The sequence below is a fragment of the Apus apus genome, chromosome 1 (genome assembly GCF_020740795.1).
Source record: "Apus apus isolate bApuApu2 chromosome 1, bApuApu2.pri.cur, whole genome shotgun sequence".
Taxonomy (NCBI): domain Eukaryota; kingdom Metazoa; phylum Chordata; class Aves; order Apodiformes; family Apodidae; genus Apus; species Apus apus.
The window spans coordinates 78,539,217-78,556,845 of NC_067282.1; positions in this window are offsets into that span (position 1 = coordinate 78,539,217).

Below are 17,629 nucleotides of genomic sequence, written 5' to 3' on the forward strand. Positions count from 1 at the left end.
ACCACGTGACAAGCCAGGCTCAGGCTGAGCCCCCTGGGCAGCCTGGCTGCGGGAGCCATATGTGGGTGAGGACCCATGGGCCAAAGCAGGACAGACTGCCCACTCCCCCGTGGAAAAGTTGAGGGCTGCTAGAGGGTCTGGGGCCGAGAGAGTGATGGTGGGCTCCCAGAGGCTGCTACTCCATCAGCTTTTCTAGGTACTTGCTTTCTTGTTGTATTTTCAGGTGCAGTCCTATGCAAAAGTGCATATTAGCATGACTCAGGTTCCTGTGGGAAGCCCAATGAGTAGCTGGAGTTTATATGAGTTCCTGTGCTCCCTCAGACCCCTGGCCTTCTGCTCTGAGGCAGCCCTCGCAGCACAGAAACTGAGGTGGGAACATTTGTAAACTTCTTAGCTGCTTATCATGTTGCTTCAAGGAAAAATACTTTTAGAATTTCCACAGAATATTGGAATTTCCACAAATAAGCATTTTCTAATGAGAATGTGTTTTCTCAAGAGCATTGCAAGCAAACCTACTGAAAACCATGCACCTGCAAAGTGGTGGGACAGGAATGTGCAAATGGCTCAAGCTATCTTAGATCTACCCAGTACCATATGTTGTGTTTAATCTTCATTTGTACCCATGTGAACATCTATGCCCTGCACTGTGGCTCTTGGGAAAATGAACAAAATTAGTGGATTTATACTAGATTTCTACTGTGTTCCATTGTTTTCTTTATTTGTGGACTTGTGAGCAAATCAGATCAGTCATCTAAAAGAGATTTTAGGTATGTTTCTGAAGACAGCTCATCCTAGGGTCTCCGGCAGGATGAGGCCTCACTTTACGGTGCAGTGGCTCTGGGGTGGAAAGAGGACTCTAAAACAGAGACAGGCAGAAAACCACCAGAAACACTACTGCGTTGCCTGTAGCACGTTCAGATTTGCAGATGTGCCTCTGAAGGTGTGATGAAATCCCCGTTTTGGATGTCTGCTCTCTTGACCTGCAATTCTAATTAGCTGCAGTTTCTCAGAAAACCAGCATCCTGTTTTTTGTCTGCAAGGAGCTGGTGCACTGCACCACCTTGAAGGACACTGCACAACATCAGGGATAGTGAAAGCATGAGCTATTTATTAACTGAGTGATACCACATGTAGTCTCACTGGATGTTTACAAAACTGTGTGGGTGGGTTGATCAAACACATGAGGCCTTCCCTTTGGTTTAATTCCTGTTAACTGATGAAAGTGAAAAAAACACCAACAAATCAAATAAAATCTAACTGGGCTGCAGCCAAACAAAAACAAAAATGAAAGATGATCAAATTGTACTGTATCTTGTTTTTTGAGGCTTAAGCAGAAAGATGCCTGTCTGTTTTCTTGCTATTCCAAGCCTGGTCCTTAAGGAGCACTGTGTTCCAGCCTGGCACAGTTGGAGCCCCATGTCCCCTCAAGATGGCTAATGACTTGCAGATTTATTCCAAGGCGGTTAAGGGATTTACCTCCTTCCAGAAAATGCTTAGGAAAGGATCATCTGCTGCAGCAGGAGTGGTTTCATGTACTGACATGTGAGAGAGAAATGTGTCACATGTGCAGGGGCCCAAAACACATCTCCCAGTCATCAAGATGGGTATTCCCTAGCACACAAAATGCTCAGAATCACCTCATTGTGGACCCTCTAGTCATCAGGGAGCAACACTGGAGACCCAAGGAACCAGAAATTTGCCCTACTGTCACAGGAACCTCTGTTTCTGTTATTATGAGCTTAACTTTTGACCTGTGCAGCTTTACCCTTTTCCTTTTAGCATCCACATATCTTTAGGGAAAGCTGTGTAGCTGAGATTTTAAACAGCATCAGTAGCCACTACCTACACCTGCATCCATCTGCAGTGAATAATAAAGAGAGCTTGCATTTAGGTATAAAATTGTATATTTTCCCATGCTGTAACTTGATTGTCTTCCACAGAGTTACACAGGGGACAGATTTGGATAAAAGTAAATCCAGTCCAAACTTTTACTTAGGGAAAAACTTATATTGCGGTTAATAGGTTTTTCTGGCTTTCTATCCTGCAGAATCAATTAAAAACAATTGGGGATGAAAAAAAAAAAGGCACTGGGGTTAATGGGCCCATTTTTAATGGCCTTTTATTATGTATAGTCCTCAGCACCTGTTTAAAATACTTTGTAATCTGGACGCAGCTTCTTTGTATGGTGTAAAGGGAGTTTCCCCTGTCACAGCTGTGCATACTTAAAGCAATGTGGGGCAAATGAGCCAGGTTCTCACTGATGCCCAAACATGCTATGGCTTCCTGAGGGCTGCTCTCTGTTGGCTGGCAAAAGGTAAAATAACTCCTGATGTTGTGCTAGTTGGTGTTTTCAAATGTTGAGAGGAACTTAGGGCTGTCTTGTTGTAGATGGTGTGGGTTAGGTATCAATCTGTTTTGAGTGGCTGTGATGTGGTAGCTGGGAGGGGTATTCTTGACATGGCTGCTGTGCTGCAGGTGAGCTGGAAGCCCCTGAGATATGGGGGAGAGCCTATGTCTATGGAGAGCTCCTGGATGTGGGCTACTGGACCTGTGGCTATGGGGTACTGTATGGGTTTGGGAGCTTTGCTGTGCCTACCCTTTTCTTAGGGTGATGCAGAGATTTCTTTGCAACTTGAGAAGCAATAGCTACTGGACCAAACCAAGAGTGGTGGCAGACTTCTTTTGTGCCCCTGCTCTCGCATGTCACTGCTGGCCTGGACAGACAGCAGACTTGTCCATGGATCCCTGTGGTTCTGATTTGTTCAGCTCTCCTCCTGCTGCACGTATCTATGTTTCTGGGTTTTTTTAAATATTGTAGCATATGTTTTAGTAGCATCTAGTATTGGAGAGTGAAAGGCCTGTTGCTGTGCTTGGCATTCTAGCTTGAAGGAAACAGTGCAGACAAATGCATGTTAAATCTTGTGATGGCTGAGCCTCATCGTGTGGTTTAGTGCCTGGTAAGTGCTGTGGCTGCTAGGAATTGGGGCTTTGATGGGGATTTTAAAATTGCCATCTAGCCTTTCCTAAGCTCTGCTCAAGGCACTTGGAGATTTCTCCTGCTTCTAGTATAAGTTTCGTGCCACGTTATGGGAATGCTGAAAAAGTCATATTCTGTACGTGTGATAGTGACCCTGTGTTAGACTTAAATAAGAAATCACCCCTTTTTTCTCCCCTACCTTCTTTTGCTGAATGTGAGCTTCCTCTCCCCTTGTTACTCTTTAGTCACCTGCTGCTTCAGGGTCTCTGCTTTGTTGCTCTATTTCTTCTGGCACTAATCCTCTAGCGAGTCCTTCTGCTGCCTTGGAAGGGACAAGAAGCCATGGGTGGATGCAGAGCCCCTCATTATGCTGTGACGGGAGCAGTAGCTTGGGAAAATGGCTTCCTCAGTTGCCCGGAACTGGTATGAGCATCGGGACACCAAGCTGGGGATCTCCTCACCATCCTTGTGAGTGAATCAGTGCTTTCCTGTGTGTGTCTTCCAGACCCTCTTGTTCTGGCTTAGTCCTAATAGCGTTTATGCTTCCTGAACTGTTGAGGGTAAGGGGATTTAAATTTGTTTTCATTAGGCTTGCTGAGTCCATGTCTGAACTGGTTATGCCTTAGAATGGATGCTTGGCATCTCTTGGTGTTAACTAGACCTGATAGTTTCTGCTTTTATGAACTACATTATAATCTAGTAAGTTTATAGATGTGATGACTATATCAATTTATGACATGAGTACTTTTTAAAAAAGTGATAAAATTATCTGTAACATATTTTATTTCATGGTAAAAATAGACCTGCCTCCCATCCTTTCCAGGCTTCCTCTTAGCACCCTTTCCTGGGCAGGTAATTGCTAGGCTAACATAATAAAAAGATGTTTCCTATATCAAAGATGTATGTGATGCAGGCAAGGGGAGGGAAAGAATTTTATGCTTAGGGACAGGTGAGGGGTTAGAGTTATCTTAGATACTATCCTCAGCATGGAGAGTTACAGTCTCAGCCTACTTTGCAGTGCCTGGTAGCTGCAAACCTTTTGTTGAATTAGAGGTTTTCTTTTGTGAGTTGATACAGGTTGACTGCCTTTTTTAAATTTTATTTTTTTTCCAACTTGGAGGAGAGGAAAAGAAGTAGGTGTAGTGGCAAAGCAGTGACACACATTGTTCCTTTAAAGCAACACTTTGCCCACATCCCCCCTGTAAGCAGGGAGTGTTTTATGCTGAATGCCACGTATGTGTCAGAACCATGGATGCCAGACACAGCGATAAGTAAAAAGATCACACAGTTAATTATCTTTGCAAAAAGAAAGAGCAGTTCTGTGGCACTAAAACACAGAAGGCATTCTTTGCAGAGGAGGTGTGGGATAATCGCGTTGCTGGTCTGTTGCAGGCTTTTGGAGTATCGCTTGCCCTGTGAGCAGAAGGCACTAATGCCACCTCTTGTCAGGATACTGAATTGAATTATGCTCCAGGCTTGAAACTCAACCTCCCACCTTGACAAATTGTCTGTGAGCTGAACATGATTTGAACCACTCCAGTGCAGTTTCTCTCAGCATCACCCCTTGGTACCATATTAATAGAACGTGTTAGCATCAGACAGCTTGGTGAAATGGTAAATATGACAGAGCACATGGACAGATTGTCTCCTTGATGGTAAATAGATTGTGAATAATTGAATAATGCTGTAATAGTGAAGAGGATCTGTCTAACATAAGGCATGAATTACGCTTCTCTCTCTGCTCCAGCTCAAACATTTCAGACTCCTTTTTCTTTGCCATAATTGGACATAATCAGTAACACAGTCAGTGACTAAAGACTGTCTGGTATCAATTCCCAAATCCAGGAACTGCAACATCTAGATCTTGGGAGAGCTAATGCTCTCTATTAGCTGATTAGTTCAGTTAATTTGTTGTGTCCCATGGTGATTGTAAAGTAAATAAGAAAGGCTAGTCTGTTTCAAATATCTTCCTGCAGCTCTCTCTGTGTTATGTATATATGATCCACGCATGTGTATACATCTACAAGCTTGCCTGGGAGTTGAAGGTGTTGAGAAACTGCAGGTTTCCCTGGCTTCAGAGGAAGCTCTTGGCTCGGGACCTCCTAAAGAAAAGTTGCCTAAGAATATTTAGTCTAGTCTGAAGGGAACAACTTGTTCCATGGAGCAAATCAGAAAGAGAAAAGTGCATGACTTAAAATAATTTATTTCAATTTTACTTCTAGATATAGCCTGCATGTCTGCCTTGTTGACTGATAGAAATGTTTTGGGCAGGACTCATCTTCTACATGAATATGAACTTGCTTGCAAAAAAAATAATAAGATAATACAAATCTTCCTTTTCCTCCTCTCCAAATGAAGCTTATCTGTGACCTGTTGCAGTGTGCTATTCCTAGTTTTCAACAAACATAGGTGCTATTGTGGAGGCAAAAATACCTTCTTTAAAGTGTAAACCACTGATGGATAATTAAGTACATATTTACTTGTGATTTAGTTTGTTAGTTACATGTTTCTGAAGTAGCTCTCTTCTCTTTTTCCATCCACAACAAGCAGTGTATGTTACTGGGCCAATGCTTTTGCTGCATTTGACTAATGGAAGATGCTGAAAACACTGGAGAGCTTATGCAGTTGTAGGAGGTAGAAGAGTGTCTTGTTCACAAATAGCTTTTAATTTGGAGTCAGGCTGAGCTTTGTCAGAGCTAGAGAGAGAACTTATTGGCTATGTATTTGGACTGTATGGAGAAGACCACCTTTAGCTCCTGAATGCCATTGTGTCAATCCCCATACCAGCACTTCAGCATCTTCAGAGCAAGCTGAAACCCTCTGGTGGGGAGATGCTTGGATACCTGAGCTCCAGGAACATTTCCTTCCTCTGTGCTGGTAGGCACCAACGCCTTCCGTTAACTTCTATATTAATCTTTTCACTTGCAAACAGAGGTGCCATTTTTCACTCTGTGACAGCTGTGGGTGGGTCAGGACAATGGGCCCAAATGCAGGTTGGTGGGGAACAGCAGCTTGTAACAGTACATGATTAAAGTGTCAAGTTACTGCTCTTTTATGTTATATGGAGACTGTAAATGATGAATGCAGGGTGATTTATCTTCTATTGGGTTTGCTTGACAGTGATCAAGACTGTAACCAATTTGCCTGGAGCAGAGAAGCTTGCAGTTAACTCTGGAGGTTTAGGGGCGATGGCTCACTAGGGGGCTGGATAGATAGACAAGCTACCTCATCTGGACAGCCCCCTTTGTCCTTCTGTGTCCTGGGGAAGTCACTTCTGAAAACAGTAATGGAGCATTTTGTGGCCACTTTTAACTGCTGAACCTTAGTGTTTTGGAGCTTCAGATAACTTGTTCCTTAAGGTTGTCTCACACCAGCAAGTCCAGTTGCCAGAGCAGACAGTAATACTTGAGTTTGTCCAGGCTTTCTGAAATTCCCTCTTTGCCTGCATTGTTTTCACTGCAAGTTTTCTGGATGAAAACTGTCTGCTATATTTTGTTTGCTGTTTGCAGGGTTGGCTTTGTTGTTGTTGGTTTGGTTACTTTTGGTTTGTTGTTTTGTTTGTTGTTGTTTTTTTTGTCTGAAGTCTGCCTTTATTTCTATGAGGTGTGGAGTGTCATGAAATCTTTTTCTTTCTGGGCACTTGCAATGGCAGTCCTGAGCAATAGTAGGGAAACATCCTAAACCCTCATAATGACCAGATTGTGAGCACTGCTGTTTGCCTGCTGTGAACATGCTGTGTGCATTTTGTACTCCCGGTTGTTAAATGGGGATATCTAAAAGCAGCAGCTGAGTAAGGAAGTACCACTGATTGGCAACCAGCATTAGCCAAAGGTCAGTGCTAATTACTCTGCCTCATTTGCATGAGATGCTTTGAAAGATAGAGAAGAAAGTCCGTGGCATTTTCTGCCAACAAATTATTTGGTTGACAGGAGGATGTCACTGCTCATCAGTACTGATAGACTGCAAGTTGGTGCTTGTGCAATTAAGCGGGATAGAAATACTGCCTCAGAGAGTTAACTTTCTGGGAGTAATTACTGTGGGTGTCGACACATGCTGATGAGAAGTAAAAGGATGTATTTACTATATATGTGAATCAAGCTTATGAATTATTAGACAGTTGTTTACGATTATCACCTCTGTCTCTAGCCCATTCTTTCTTCCTCTTGTTTTTGCATGTTATATTGCCCTTTATGCCAGGGACGGATAGAGGGCCACATCGACACAAACAAGGCTCTGCTGGTCAGAGTTTTGACTGTTTCTCATCTAATTGAACCTTTTGAGTTTTAGTGAAAGATATAAGCTTTTTTTTTTTTTTTTTTTTCTTTCCAGCCTTGCCAAAAAAACATACCCCTGTAGATCTGGTAAAGGCACTGTAGAGCTGAAGTTGAAGCAACTGAAAGAGTAACATAAAGGAGGTCTGGAGGAGCTAAAGGAAAAACTGACTTTTGGAAGAAATCTGAGGACAGGAAGCCCTTAATTAAAAAGACCAGTGGCTTTGGATGTTTCAGGTTCTGCATGTCAAATTTCCATTACCAGAATTTCGGTGAGGGCTAGGAAACTGAGCTCTGCAAACTTAAACCCCTTAGGAGTGTCTGTTGATTGCCTAAAGGTGGAGACCGCCAAGGCTTTTTTTTTTCTTTCTCCATACAATGTAAAGCATCACTTCCAATGAAAGCTTTAGTTCAAGAGTGTTGGTAGGATGAGGGTTAGGTCCAGCAACTAAAATTTTGCCAAAGACATGTCCTGAGGAGTGCCAGGTCTGGTTTATGTCCACGTTACCTTTGTATAACTGTTACTCTGGGCAAATGATGTTGAGCCTTTACCATAGAAGAGTCGGTGTTTCCTTCAGTGTGAATTGTACAAATCCAGTTATTTAAATCTGCTTGTTTGTGGGTTTTTTGCTTCACCTGGATAAAGCAAAGTAGAAAATAGCAGTAACCTCTTAAATTTCTCAGTGGAGGGGGCAAATATTTTTCCAGCTGTGTCCCTAGCTTTTCTCTGTTATATGTTTAAACTAGGTGCACAGGCTTCCAAATAGCCTTCTTTACCTACTTATCAAGTTACAGAGTCTAAGAATTGTGCAGAAGCCAAGTTCTGCTGTCACTGTATGACAGATGAGTGTGAGTCCTTTATGCTCCTTTGAATGTCACCACCTTTGTGCATGTCCTGTGCACAGGACACAAACATGAATTCTAAAACACACCAGAAACCCCCTTGCAAAGCAAGGCTGTGACTGTAGCCTTACATAAATCAGAGGTTTGACTTACCCTTAGCATAACAGAAAAATACTTGGTAATCGTACTTTGGAACCAGGAGCTGCTGCATGTCATCCTCTGAGACACTACAATATATCATGCTTTTGGGATCACTTGTGTGGCCAAAGGCAATGCTTAGTGAAGTAGGGTGATGAAGACTTCTCCTGTCCTTCTGTGGTGCCTGTACCTACCTGTTTTGGGATCACCCTGCATTGTTTTCCTCCTCCTTCTGGATGTGATGGGGCAGGTGTGGAATCTCCTTGAGCCAGAGGTGCTTTGGAGTACTGTTCTGGCTGCATGTGAGAAGGGCTTGCTATACCTGGGCCACTGCAGATGTCTTTTGACACAGCAGTTACACTGTCCCCTCTCACCAGACCAAAAAGCCCAGCTGTCTTGTGGAAAAGCAAAGGTGTAAGGCCTGCTTCCTTGCAGGAACAACTTTGTCTGAGTCGCTTGACTCATTCGTGAAATGCCACATTGACTACATCAGCATAATCTAGTATAGGTTCATGTTTTTGAGGTACCTCAAAATTGCTCTGCTATGAGCAATTTTCAATGCTGATTTAAATGTTCTTTCAATGTTTTAATAAACCTCTTACTGAGAGGTGTGAGTCAAAAGTTAGTCCCCAGCAAACTGTACTTTTCTTGGTTGCATAAACTTTGTTTAATATCATTTCATAGTTCTAGTTATCAAATACTGCTCATGTTTAGAAATAGAACTCGCACAACATTTAAGTCATAGGACAATGCGATGAGCTGAATGGTTAATCTGAAGTAAAAAATCATCAGATGACATGGCATAGAGGCTGAGAAATTAGAGTCTTGAGCATAAACTTGGAGCAGAGTCAGCAGCAGGAAGGCACCAGATCATTGAATATCATGGGAGTAAATAAGATCTAATAAAAAGGGCAGAAAGAGGAGACTGGATAAATCTTAGGAGTTTGGTGGGCAACAGGAGAAGCACTGAGGAAAAAAACAAATCTTAGAAAAAGCACTAGGGCTAGAGAGCTTTGTCTTGATATAGTTGAGGAGGTTCTTTACACCCATAGGTTAAATAGCATTTTTGGCTTTGACTGCCATAGCTTGTTAAAGGCTTCCAAAATCCCTTGTTTACACTTTGATGTTTGGTCTTCTGATAAAAAGAAAGGAGAAAGACAGACGTTTACAGCAAATGATAATTTCCAGATGGAAAACCTTTCTTTAATTTCTAACTCAACTGCATGAGAAGTATGTGACATTTATTTCAAGTCCCTTCATAAACTAAAAGGTGCTGCTGATGGCATGCTTATTTTCATAATTGATTAGTAAGCACACTAAAAACTTACTAAAGAGCAGGACTCTGCAGGAGGGCCATTCCTCTCCACCTAGTGCTATCATTTGTCACTCAGTGCTGTTAGATTAAAAGCAGCATGGCTGCAGCACAGCTATTATCTATACCCACTTAAAGGCCAGCAGTTTCAATTTTAAAACCTTTTACATTTCTGTGGGTTTCAGTAACATCTTCATCCATGGATACTCAGATTTTTATTTGCTCTGAATGAAGGAGAAAGGGAAAACCATCTTTATGGTGTCTTGAAGAGCTCCTAGGAAGAGGGAATACTTTGGTGTGTTAGGTTTGGGTGTGTTGTTTGGGGTTTTGGTGGGTTTTTTGTTTGTTTTGTGTTTTTTCCTGAGGTTTATTTTATGAAAACAAGAAAGATGGCCTTAATGTAATGAAACCTCAAAAAACCTCATAATAAAGCAGTCATCTGGTAATGTGTGTGAATTACTTGGTCTATGCATTTGCTGTGTGAAGAAAAGTCCTCTGCTTTTTGTTGGGCACCTTGTTCTTTTGAAAGGTGTTCCAGCTGATCTAATGGGCATTTTAAATCTGGCCATCTGTTGATTGCAATTAAACTGAACATGGGATGGCAATACCTGAGGACAGTAAAGGTTTAGATCTCCCCCTGCAAGGATTATGTAGTTGAATGAGCAGAGGAGGTACCTGTTGCCTTGTCTGGAAACCCTGCTTGTTCACCCTGCTCCACAGTTTTTATTCTTACTATAACATTAGGAGACGTGCATGTATCATGAGCAAAAGGGGACCTTAAGGGTAACTTTACATTCCAAAAATGTGAAATGATTAGAGAGTAAAATTAATATTATGTATTATAATAAAGAACTGTGTATTAGAGAAAGGGCCTGCCTGTGTGGTAGAACTATATTCACTGAGGGCAAACAGTCTCTGAAATTATTGGAGAATTATTTTGAAAATCCTTTGATCCAGGATAACCTTGTAGATACTGGCTACCAGCTGCAGCGCTCCTCAGCCTGCTGGAAAGGCTTCTACTGAATAGTGACATCTCCTGGAGATCTTCTGGATCTTCCAGGCAGCACTGTTCTCAGCCTGGAGTCATTCCTTCAGGGCGAAGGCTAGAAATAGGGATTGGGAAAATATTAATTTGTATTTGAATATGGAAGAAAGCCCAGTGTAGTTTAGATATTAGTTTAGCATAACCTTAAACACCTTACAACCACATTATTCTCAGGAAAGAAGAACTTGAACATTGCAAAATAGTAAAAATCAAAGTTGAAGGCTGTTTTTTTTTCTATTATTTTTTGAGAAAGTGAAAAGGAAACACTTTAGTAAAACAAAAATTGGGACACTGAAATCTGTTGGTTTTGTTGGATTTTTTTCACCTTTACTTTCACTCTCTGGGGGGGAGAAAGAAAATGACTGAGGAAAGGCTTCTTTACTGTGAAGGTGACAGAACCTTGGAACAGGCTGCTCTGAGAGGTTGTGGAGTCCTCTTCTCTGGAGATGTTCAAAACCTGCCTGGACATGTTCCGGTGTGGTGTACTCTAGGTGACCCTGCTCTGGCAGGGAGGTTGGACTGGATGATCTTTCAAGGTCTCTTCCAACCTCTAAGATTCAGTGATTCTGTGACTGTCTGCCTTTATGGCCCTAGTACTAATACACTGAGTAGGTGTATGGAGCTCTGCTGCTTCTGACAGTAAGTGTGGCCTGAGTTGCTCACAGGAGGTGGTGAGCATGTTGTTGTGATACCCTGCTGCCTGGGCCTTGCTTACCAGGGAAAGGCTTTCCCCACTGTAGGTGTTGAGGTTCCCATAATTTGGGATCAGAGCCTCTCAAAGTGATGCAGAGCACTGAAGTCTTTCCAGGGTTGTATGATCCAAAGTGTGTGTGTAGGGGTAAGAATCCCTGCTTTGAGTGGGGGTTTAACTTGTTTTCAAAAACTACTGGGCTGGCTACTTTGAAATGGTTTCAGTAACTCCTGAATTGCCTTTAAATTGTAATTTAATGTCGCTGCAATCAAAACAAGCAACAGTCCATTGTGATTTTTTTTTTAGACTGACTTTGATTTCCTCTTTGTCTTTTGTATCAGCTTGAGTTGTGCTTTTGGCATCATTGCCTCCAAGGCTGTAGAAATCTCTCTCACTGTAGGGAACAAAAAGCCCTTAATACTGGGATGGGTTAGAGTTTTACTGACTGTGCTGCCTTGGACTTGATCAAAAGGGAAAAGTTAAACACAAAAACAAAACACCAAAAAAACCCCCCCACACACAAACAAAAAAACACCAAACCCAACCAGTCACCACACCTAACCCCTCCCTGCCCCTCACCTCCCCCAAAACCACCCCCAATGCCAAATTCTATGAGTAGTGCTGTACATAGGCTTCCTGTGAATTAACATGTAAGTAGTTCAGAAGACAATGTTGAGGGTTCATTATGACTGTGGAAGGAGCCTATATAAGTTGGACAGCTGCATGCTCATGCCAATGTCACCCCAAAGAAACAACCCCAAAGCCCTCTTCTCAGTGTTCTTACCTCTTCTGGGAGATTTAGTTTTACTGTAGTGTGTTTTAGTGTATCATTCAGGCCAAAGCTATACCTGTCACTAATATTTTAAAGTATATTCAAGCCTCTAATTTTTTCTGAAAAGGAGGATTGCTCATGATGCTGTTTTAAAATTCTAATGTTTTAATACTAAACATGTAAATTTCTAAGACATTACAAATGTAACATCACATCTGCTTTTGCAGGGTGACAATCTGGTGTTAAGATGTCTTAAATTTCATAACCAAATGGAAAAGAAAATCAATTCTGCTTCTCTGTAGTGATGCAAGTGTGTTTATGTATTTTCTTTCAGCCTGGTACTATATAGAACCTACAAAACTCAGCCAAAACAAAACTAAACCACATCAGTCAAAATAATTACTAAGAATGTTACAGGAAAGCTAGCTTTAGACATGGAATTCTTCAGCCTTTTTCTGTACTGTCCAAACTCTTTGTATCTGTGGCCATGGCAAGAATCCCTGTGCAGTTTTATGGTGCAGGATGTAGAGAACAGCTTATTTTGGCACACAACAGGAATATCTGTGTTTCTTGTTCCTGGAGGTTCTGCTTTAAGGAGCCTTCTCTCAAAAAGCCACTGTAGGATTTGCAGTACATGCTCTGAATAAGCTAGATTTCAGACAAAGTAACAAAACTTGGGGCAGGAAGGGGAGAAAGAAAAATATGAAGATCAAATTGCTCTATGTATGCTGAGCACCAGGACAGGGAGCCTAAAGATTTTTTACTGTTAGAAAATTGTGTGCACTTGCAGCTACTTTAAAGAAAATAGAAGACTGGTATTTAAACTTCTTACAAGGCCTATTAGGGCAATGACCTAAAAGAAAGTGTATTTCAGTGACTTGCCTGAGGTTACACAAAAGATTGCTGGCAAACTTTGAAGCTGAACCCTGGTGGCACAAGGCTGTTATACTGAGGGGGCCTTGAGACCCTCCTTCCTTCTTAACTGATGTTTGGTGTTGAAATGTGGAATATTGGGTTTGCATGCATAGTGGCTGTGTCTCCTCAACTGGTGCAAACAATGGACTAGCACTGTTTTAATCTGCTTTTCATATACTGATTAGAGGCAAAATTGGTCACAAATAAGTGTGATCCTACTGTCTGGAAAGCAGGAATGATGGGAATGTATGTTATTAATCCTAGAAGTGGGGGTCTTTTCATGCTCTGGCTCTTGGGATTGCTTCACTAAAATCCTGCTTCTGTGTGATGGCAATATTTTGAGTGATCTGATGAGAATGGTAAGCAAAGTTTAGGTGCAAGAACTGTTTGACACTAATGTCCTCTGTATAGCTAAGGGCAGATAATAAACATTGGATCTTATTTCTCAAAGAAAAAAGTGGGTTTTTTTTAAATCTGTGTAATACTGTAAGTAATGGGTTGTTATCTTACATGACTTCAGTGTTTGTAGCATTTTCATTAAGGTTAATTAAAAAGTGTTTGTGCACACGGTTGACAGCATCTAGTAGGTTGCAGTGAGATACACAAAGGAATTTGATATACAGGCAGGGATGTCAAAGGAGTCTTGGTAACTAGACCCAACATCCAGAGGGTCCAATTCACCTTGAAGCAACCTAAGAATTGTGTGTACTGCTGATATGCAGTCACATTAATTCTTAGGGTGAAGAGTGAGAAGTGTTTTGATTCTCTATAAAGCATAAAACAACGAAAATTTTTATGAAACTCACCTGCAGTGACTTCTTCCAAGCATCATTGTGTATTGGTGTCTTCATCTGTAAAAGTCTTAGCTAGCATTTGGTGTTTCCCAAGGACAGGGTCTTGATCCAAATGTTGAGAAGCAGGCACTTCATTGACTGAATCAGGCAGCTATCAGTGATCTCTTCCAGATGAATTCACAGTCACTTTAATTATGTATTTTTAGATGCATGTGTTCAATATGTAGAGAACTTCCTAAAATAGTTCAACTTTTCAATCAGGTTGCAGATCTGAATAATTAGAATACAAGCTCTGAAAGAGCAACATTTAAACATTTCATTTTTGAAGGATGAGAGTGTGTAAGTGCCCTCCTTGAATTTTTTTTTTGCCCCGTGATTAATTTGCTTGCATTTGCTTTAATCTGTTGCCATGTGCAGCAAAAAGACAAATTGTGTTTATATTACCCTCGTCCCTCCCTTCATTACCAAAACAACTGGTTTTGTGCACATCAGGCAGCTTGAATCAGGCCTAATTACAAAGTCTTACATCTGCTTTCAATCTATAGGCTAGCACACAAGGTTGCTCTTGTACTTAGGCTTACACAGTGGTTTCACTTGTTTGTTTATGTTTTGCTTTAAATATGTGTATGTATATACATCCACAAAGACAACAACATCCTAGCATCTGACATCCATCATACAGCAGCTAGGAAGGATTTCCATTTCTATGTTTTGCTCTCTCCTCAAGACACTTGAGCTCTGTCAGGACAGGCAAAAAGCTTGAGGCTAGCCAAACTCACTGAAGCTATATTGGGGCTCATTAAAGCTAATCTCTGTTTCATTCAGTATCAGCTGTCTTTGGTTAACAAGGAGGAGCCCCCCATAGCCTAAAGACTTGAGTAAGTCTTCCTTCTCCTCCTCTAGGATTGGTTCCCCCCATGCTGAAAGAGTTTTGCTGAAAGAGAAGTTATTGCCTAATGGCCGTACAGAGGAAAGGGACCCATCTGATAGTGTGACCTTTTTTACGTGTACATTGGTCTCAATTTTCCTTGAAGTGGTTATGCATACTTGCAGTTCCTGTCCATGCTACAGGTAAGAAGACAAAAAACACTACAGTAAGACTAAGTAGCACATTTTACTGTGAAAGGGATAAGCACAAAACCTGGGGGAGGGAAAAGGAAAAGCTTTAGGTTTTTTCCAGATTTTTTGTTTTATGAACATTTCAAAATAAGATCAAGGTAAGAACCAAAATACTGAAGTGACAGAGTCTCACCATGAGTTGAAATTCTGGATTTTATCACTTCTACCCTGTGCCCAATAAGCCCTTAGTCCTGCTGAGCACCACTAAATTCTGAATGCTTGCCCACCTCATTGGGCTCCATGGGGGCTGCCTAGCCACCTGCCTCTGCTCCTGGTGGGACATGAGGCCTGCAGTGGTTTGACAATTCAACAGGAGAGACTGAGGCAAAATTAAGAGCTTCATTTCCAGGTGTTGATCCCTCTTCTTAAAGCACAAGGGAGAGACACCCCTATAATTGAGTGCAGAGTTGTAAGGTGCAGCTTCATCATGGTGCGTTACACTTATTTAATGACTCATCAACGACAGACTGAAGTGTGTGACTAATCTCTAGCATTTTTTTGTTCTTTTTTCCTCAACAGAGGGAAGAGGTGCATGAATGAAAGTATGAAAAGTACATACAGATTTAAGCACAGGATTATTTTGTCTTATGATAGCTAATAACTTTTTTTTTGGCTAGGTTGCTCGACAAGCCTAACAATTTTTTACTAAGGAACTGAAAATACTAACAGAGTTCTTATGGTCAGCTGATGTTCTTCAAGTATCAAATAATGCAGCAAACAGTAGAAAACTGAGAATTTCTGTATTAAAAGGTTACAGCAGATGGATTGCAGAATTAGCTTTAGAGAGAGATTATTGTTTAGGTTATTCTTACTACAGGTAGCATCATTTGGATCCATGATAAGTGAACTTTATACATGAAAGACAGTTTGATATTTATTTAGTAGAAAACGAGGATCACATGACATGCATTGTATGGGGTGGAAAAGTATAGTGGTGGTAAATTCCAGAAAGAGTTTTCTTTCAGGATGGAGCTATTGTTTATTTTTTTAATGAACTATTTTCTTAGCTGGGGCATTGAAAATTAGGTGGTATTAATGTGAGGTGTAATATTTTCTCTTGTCTCCTTCTATAGTCAGAGAAAAAAAGGGTAAGCAGTAATCCTCAGGTGTTATCTCAGTCATAAAATGCTGTGAGATTTCTGGGTGTAGCCATTATCCAAACTAATTGTATGCCTGATGAAATATGTATATGCTTCAAGTAGATGCAGTATCAAACTGAAAATGACACACTTTTTAATTTTTTTAAATATGGGATTTTTTTTCCCCTTGTTGAAGGCATGCAGGCTTTTTAGGACATTTAAATGCTAGTTTTGTCACTGTCTGATTCCTTGATATGTTTGTGACCAACAGTGCTCCTGTTCCAATCTCTTGAGCCATTTGTGAGGTTTCATGCACATAATTGTTGCTGCTATTATTGTTGTTGTTATTCTTCAGAGCATATCTGCTACAGAATAGGTCTCCTATATTTGTGTTGTGGGGTATCTTTTACTTTTTAATAACATTGTATAAAATTGAGAAGGCTCCTTTGCTCTATTTAAATTACACTCTGTCTTAACATCACGTTCTTGATTTCTGTCATTTCCTCAGTGACCTAATTACTTAAATGAAACAAGAAAAGCATTCTAACACAGAGGTGAGGAAATCTAGAGTTAAAGCTGCTACTCTACTCTTAATTCACCTGGTGGTGCATAGGCACTCTATTAAGAAAGCCACAGAACAGCAGGTGAGCTTTTATCTTATGTTTCTGCAATGTATATACCATATGTGCTACACAGTTCACTGCATATGCTATGTACGATCACCCACTGCTTTGGACCCCTGCTGTACCAGGGTACAACCAGGTGATGTAAGAGGATGGGGAATGACTGCCTGATTAATATGTTCCTGTTTTTCTTGATGATCTCTCTGCTCGAAGCACATTCTTTTAGTGGAGTGGGATCTAAAACCATCTTTCCCCCCTGCCCCAGTCTCCTGTTCATCCACTCTTCTATTTCTGTAATGTGTTCTCTCACTGTGGTCTTCTGTTTATTAGAAACCTAGGCCTTTTCCTCAAGCAGTAAAAACATGCAAGCCTTTCAGATTCCCTAAATTACTTTTAAGATTGAATAAATTAGTCCTGGGGTGTGCCAGCTCTCATGTTATAGAATACCACTGCAGTGATGAACAGTGAATATCCATAGTTATCTCTCTTCACTTCTCCTCTTACATCAAGTGCTATAGCATTTTGCATCATTGTACTTCTGGGGAAAAAGAATTGTTTTCATTCAATACTCCTCTGAAAATTGTTACACATCTAATGCTTAGTATTTGATTGAAGTAATCCATTCTGAGGTAGCTTTCCAGGATATAGGGTCTTAATCTTCAGTAATAGTTTCCTTATGGTATTATCTAGACCACTGTGAATGTATGGGAAACTGTTAATCTGACTCGCCAGCCTTGGCTCCACAGCAGCCTAGACCCTTCAAAAATAACTGACCAAGTGTGTTTTCTCTCCTTCTGCCCCATCCCCAAGGCTGTAAAATATTATGAGACACACAAGGGAAGGCTACCTCCCTGCCACATGCAGGGGACCAGCAAAGCTATTAAGCATCCGTGGCACTCAGTGTTGCTAATTCCTAAGTCTCCTTGACTCTGTCTTCTGAGACAGCAAAAGAAAAGGAGAGCAGAGGGTGAAGTAGAGAGTAATTTCTCTGACTGTGCACATTGGGAACTGGCTGTGAAATCTGTGTAGACCTACTGTAAACTGCAGTTA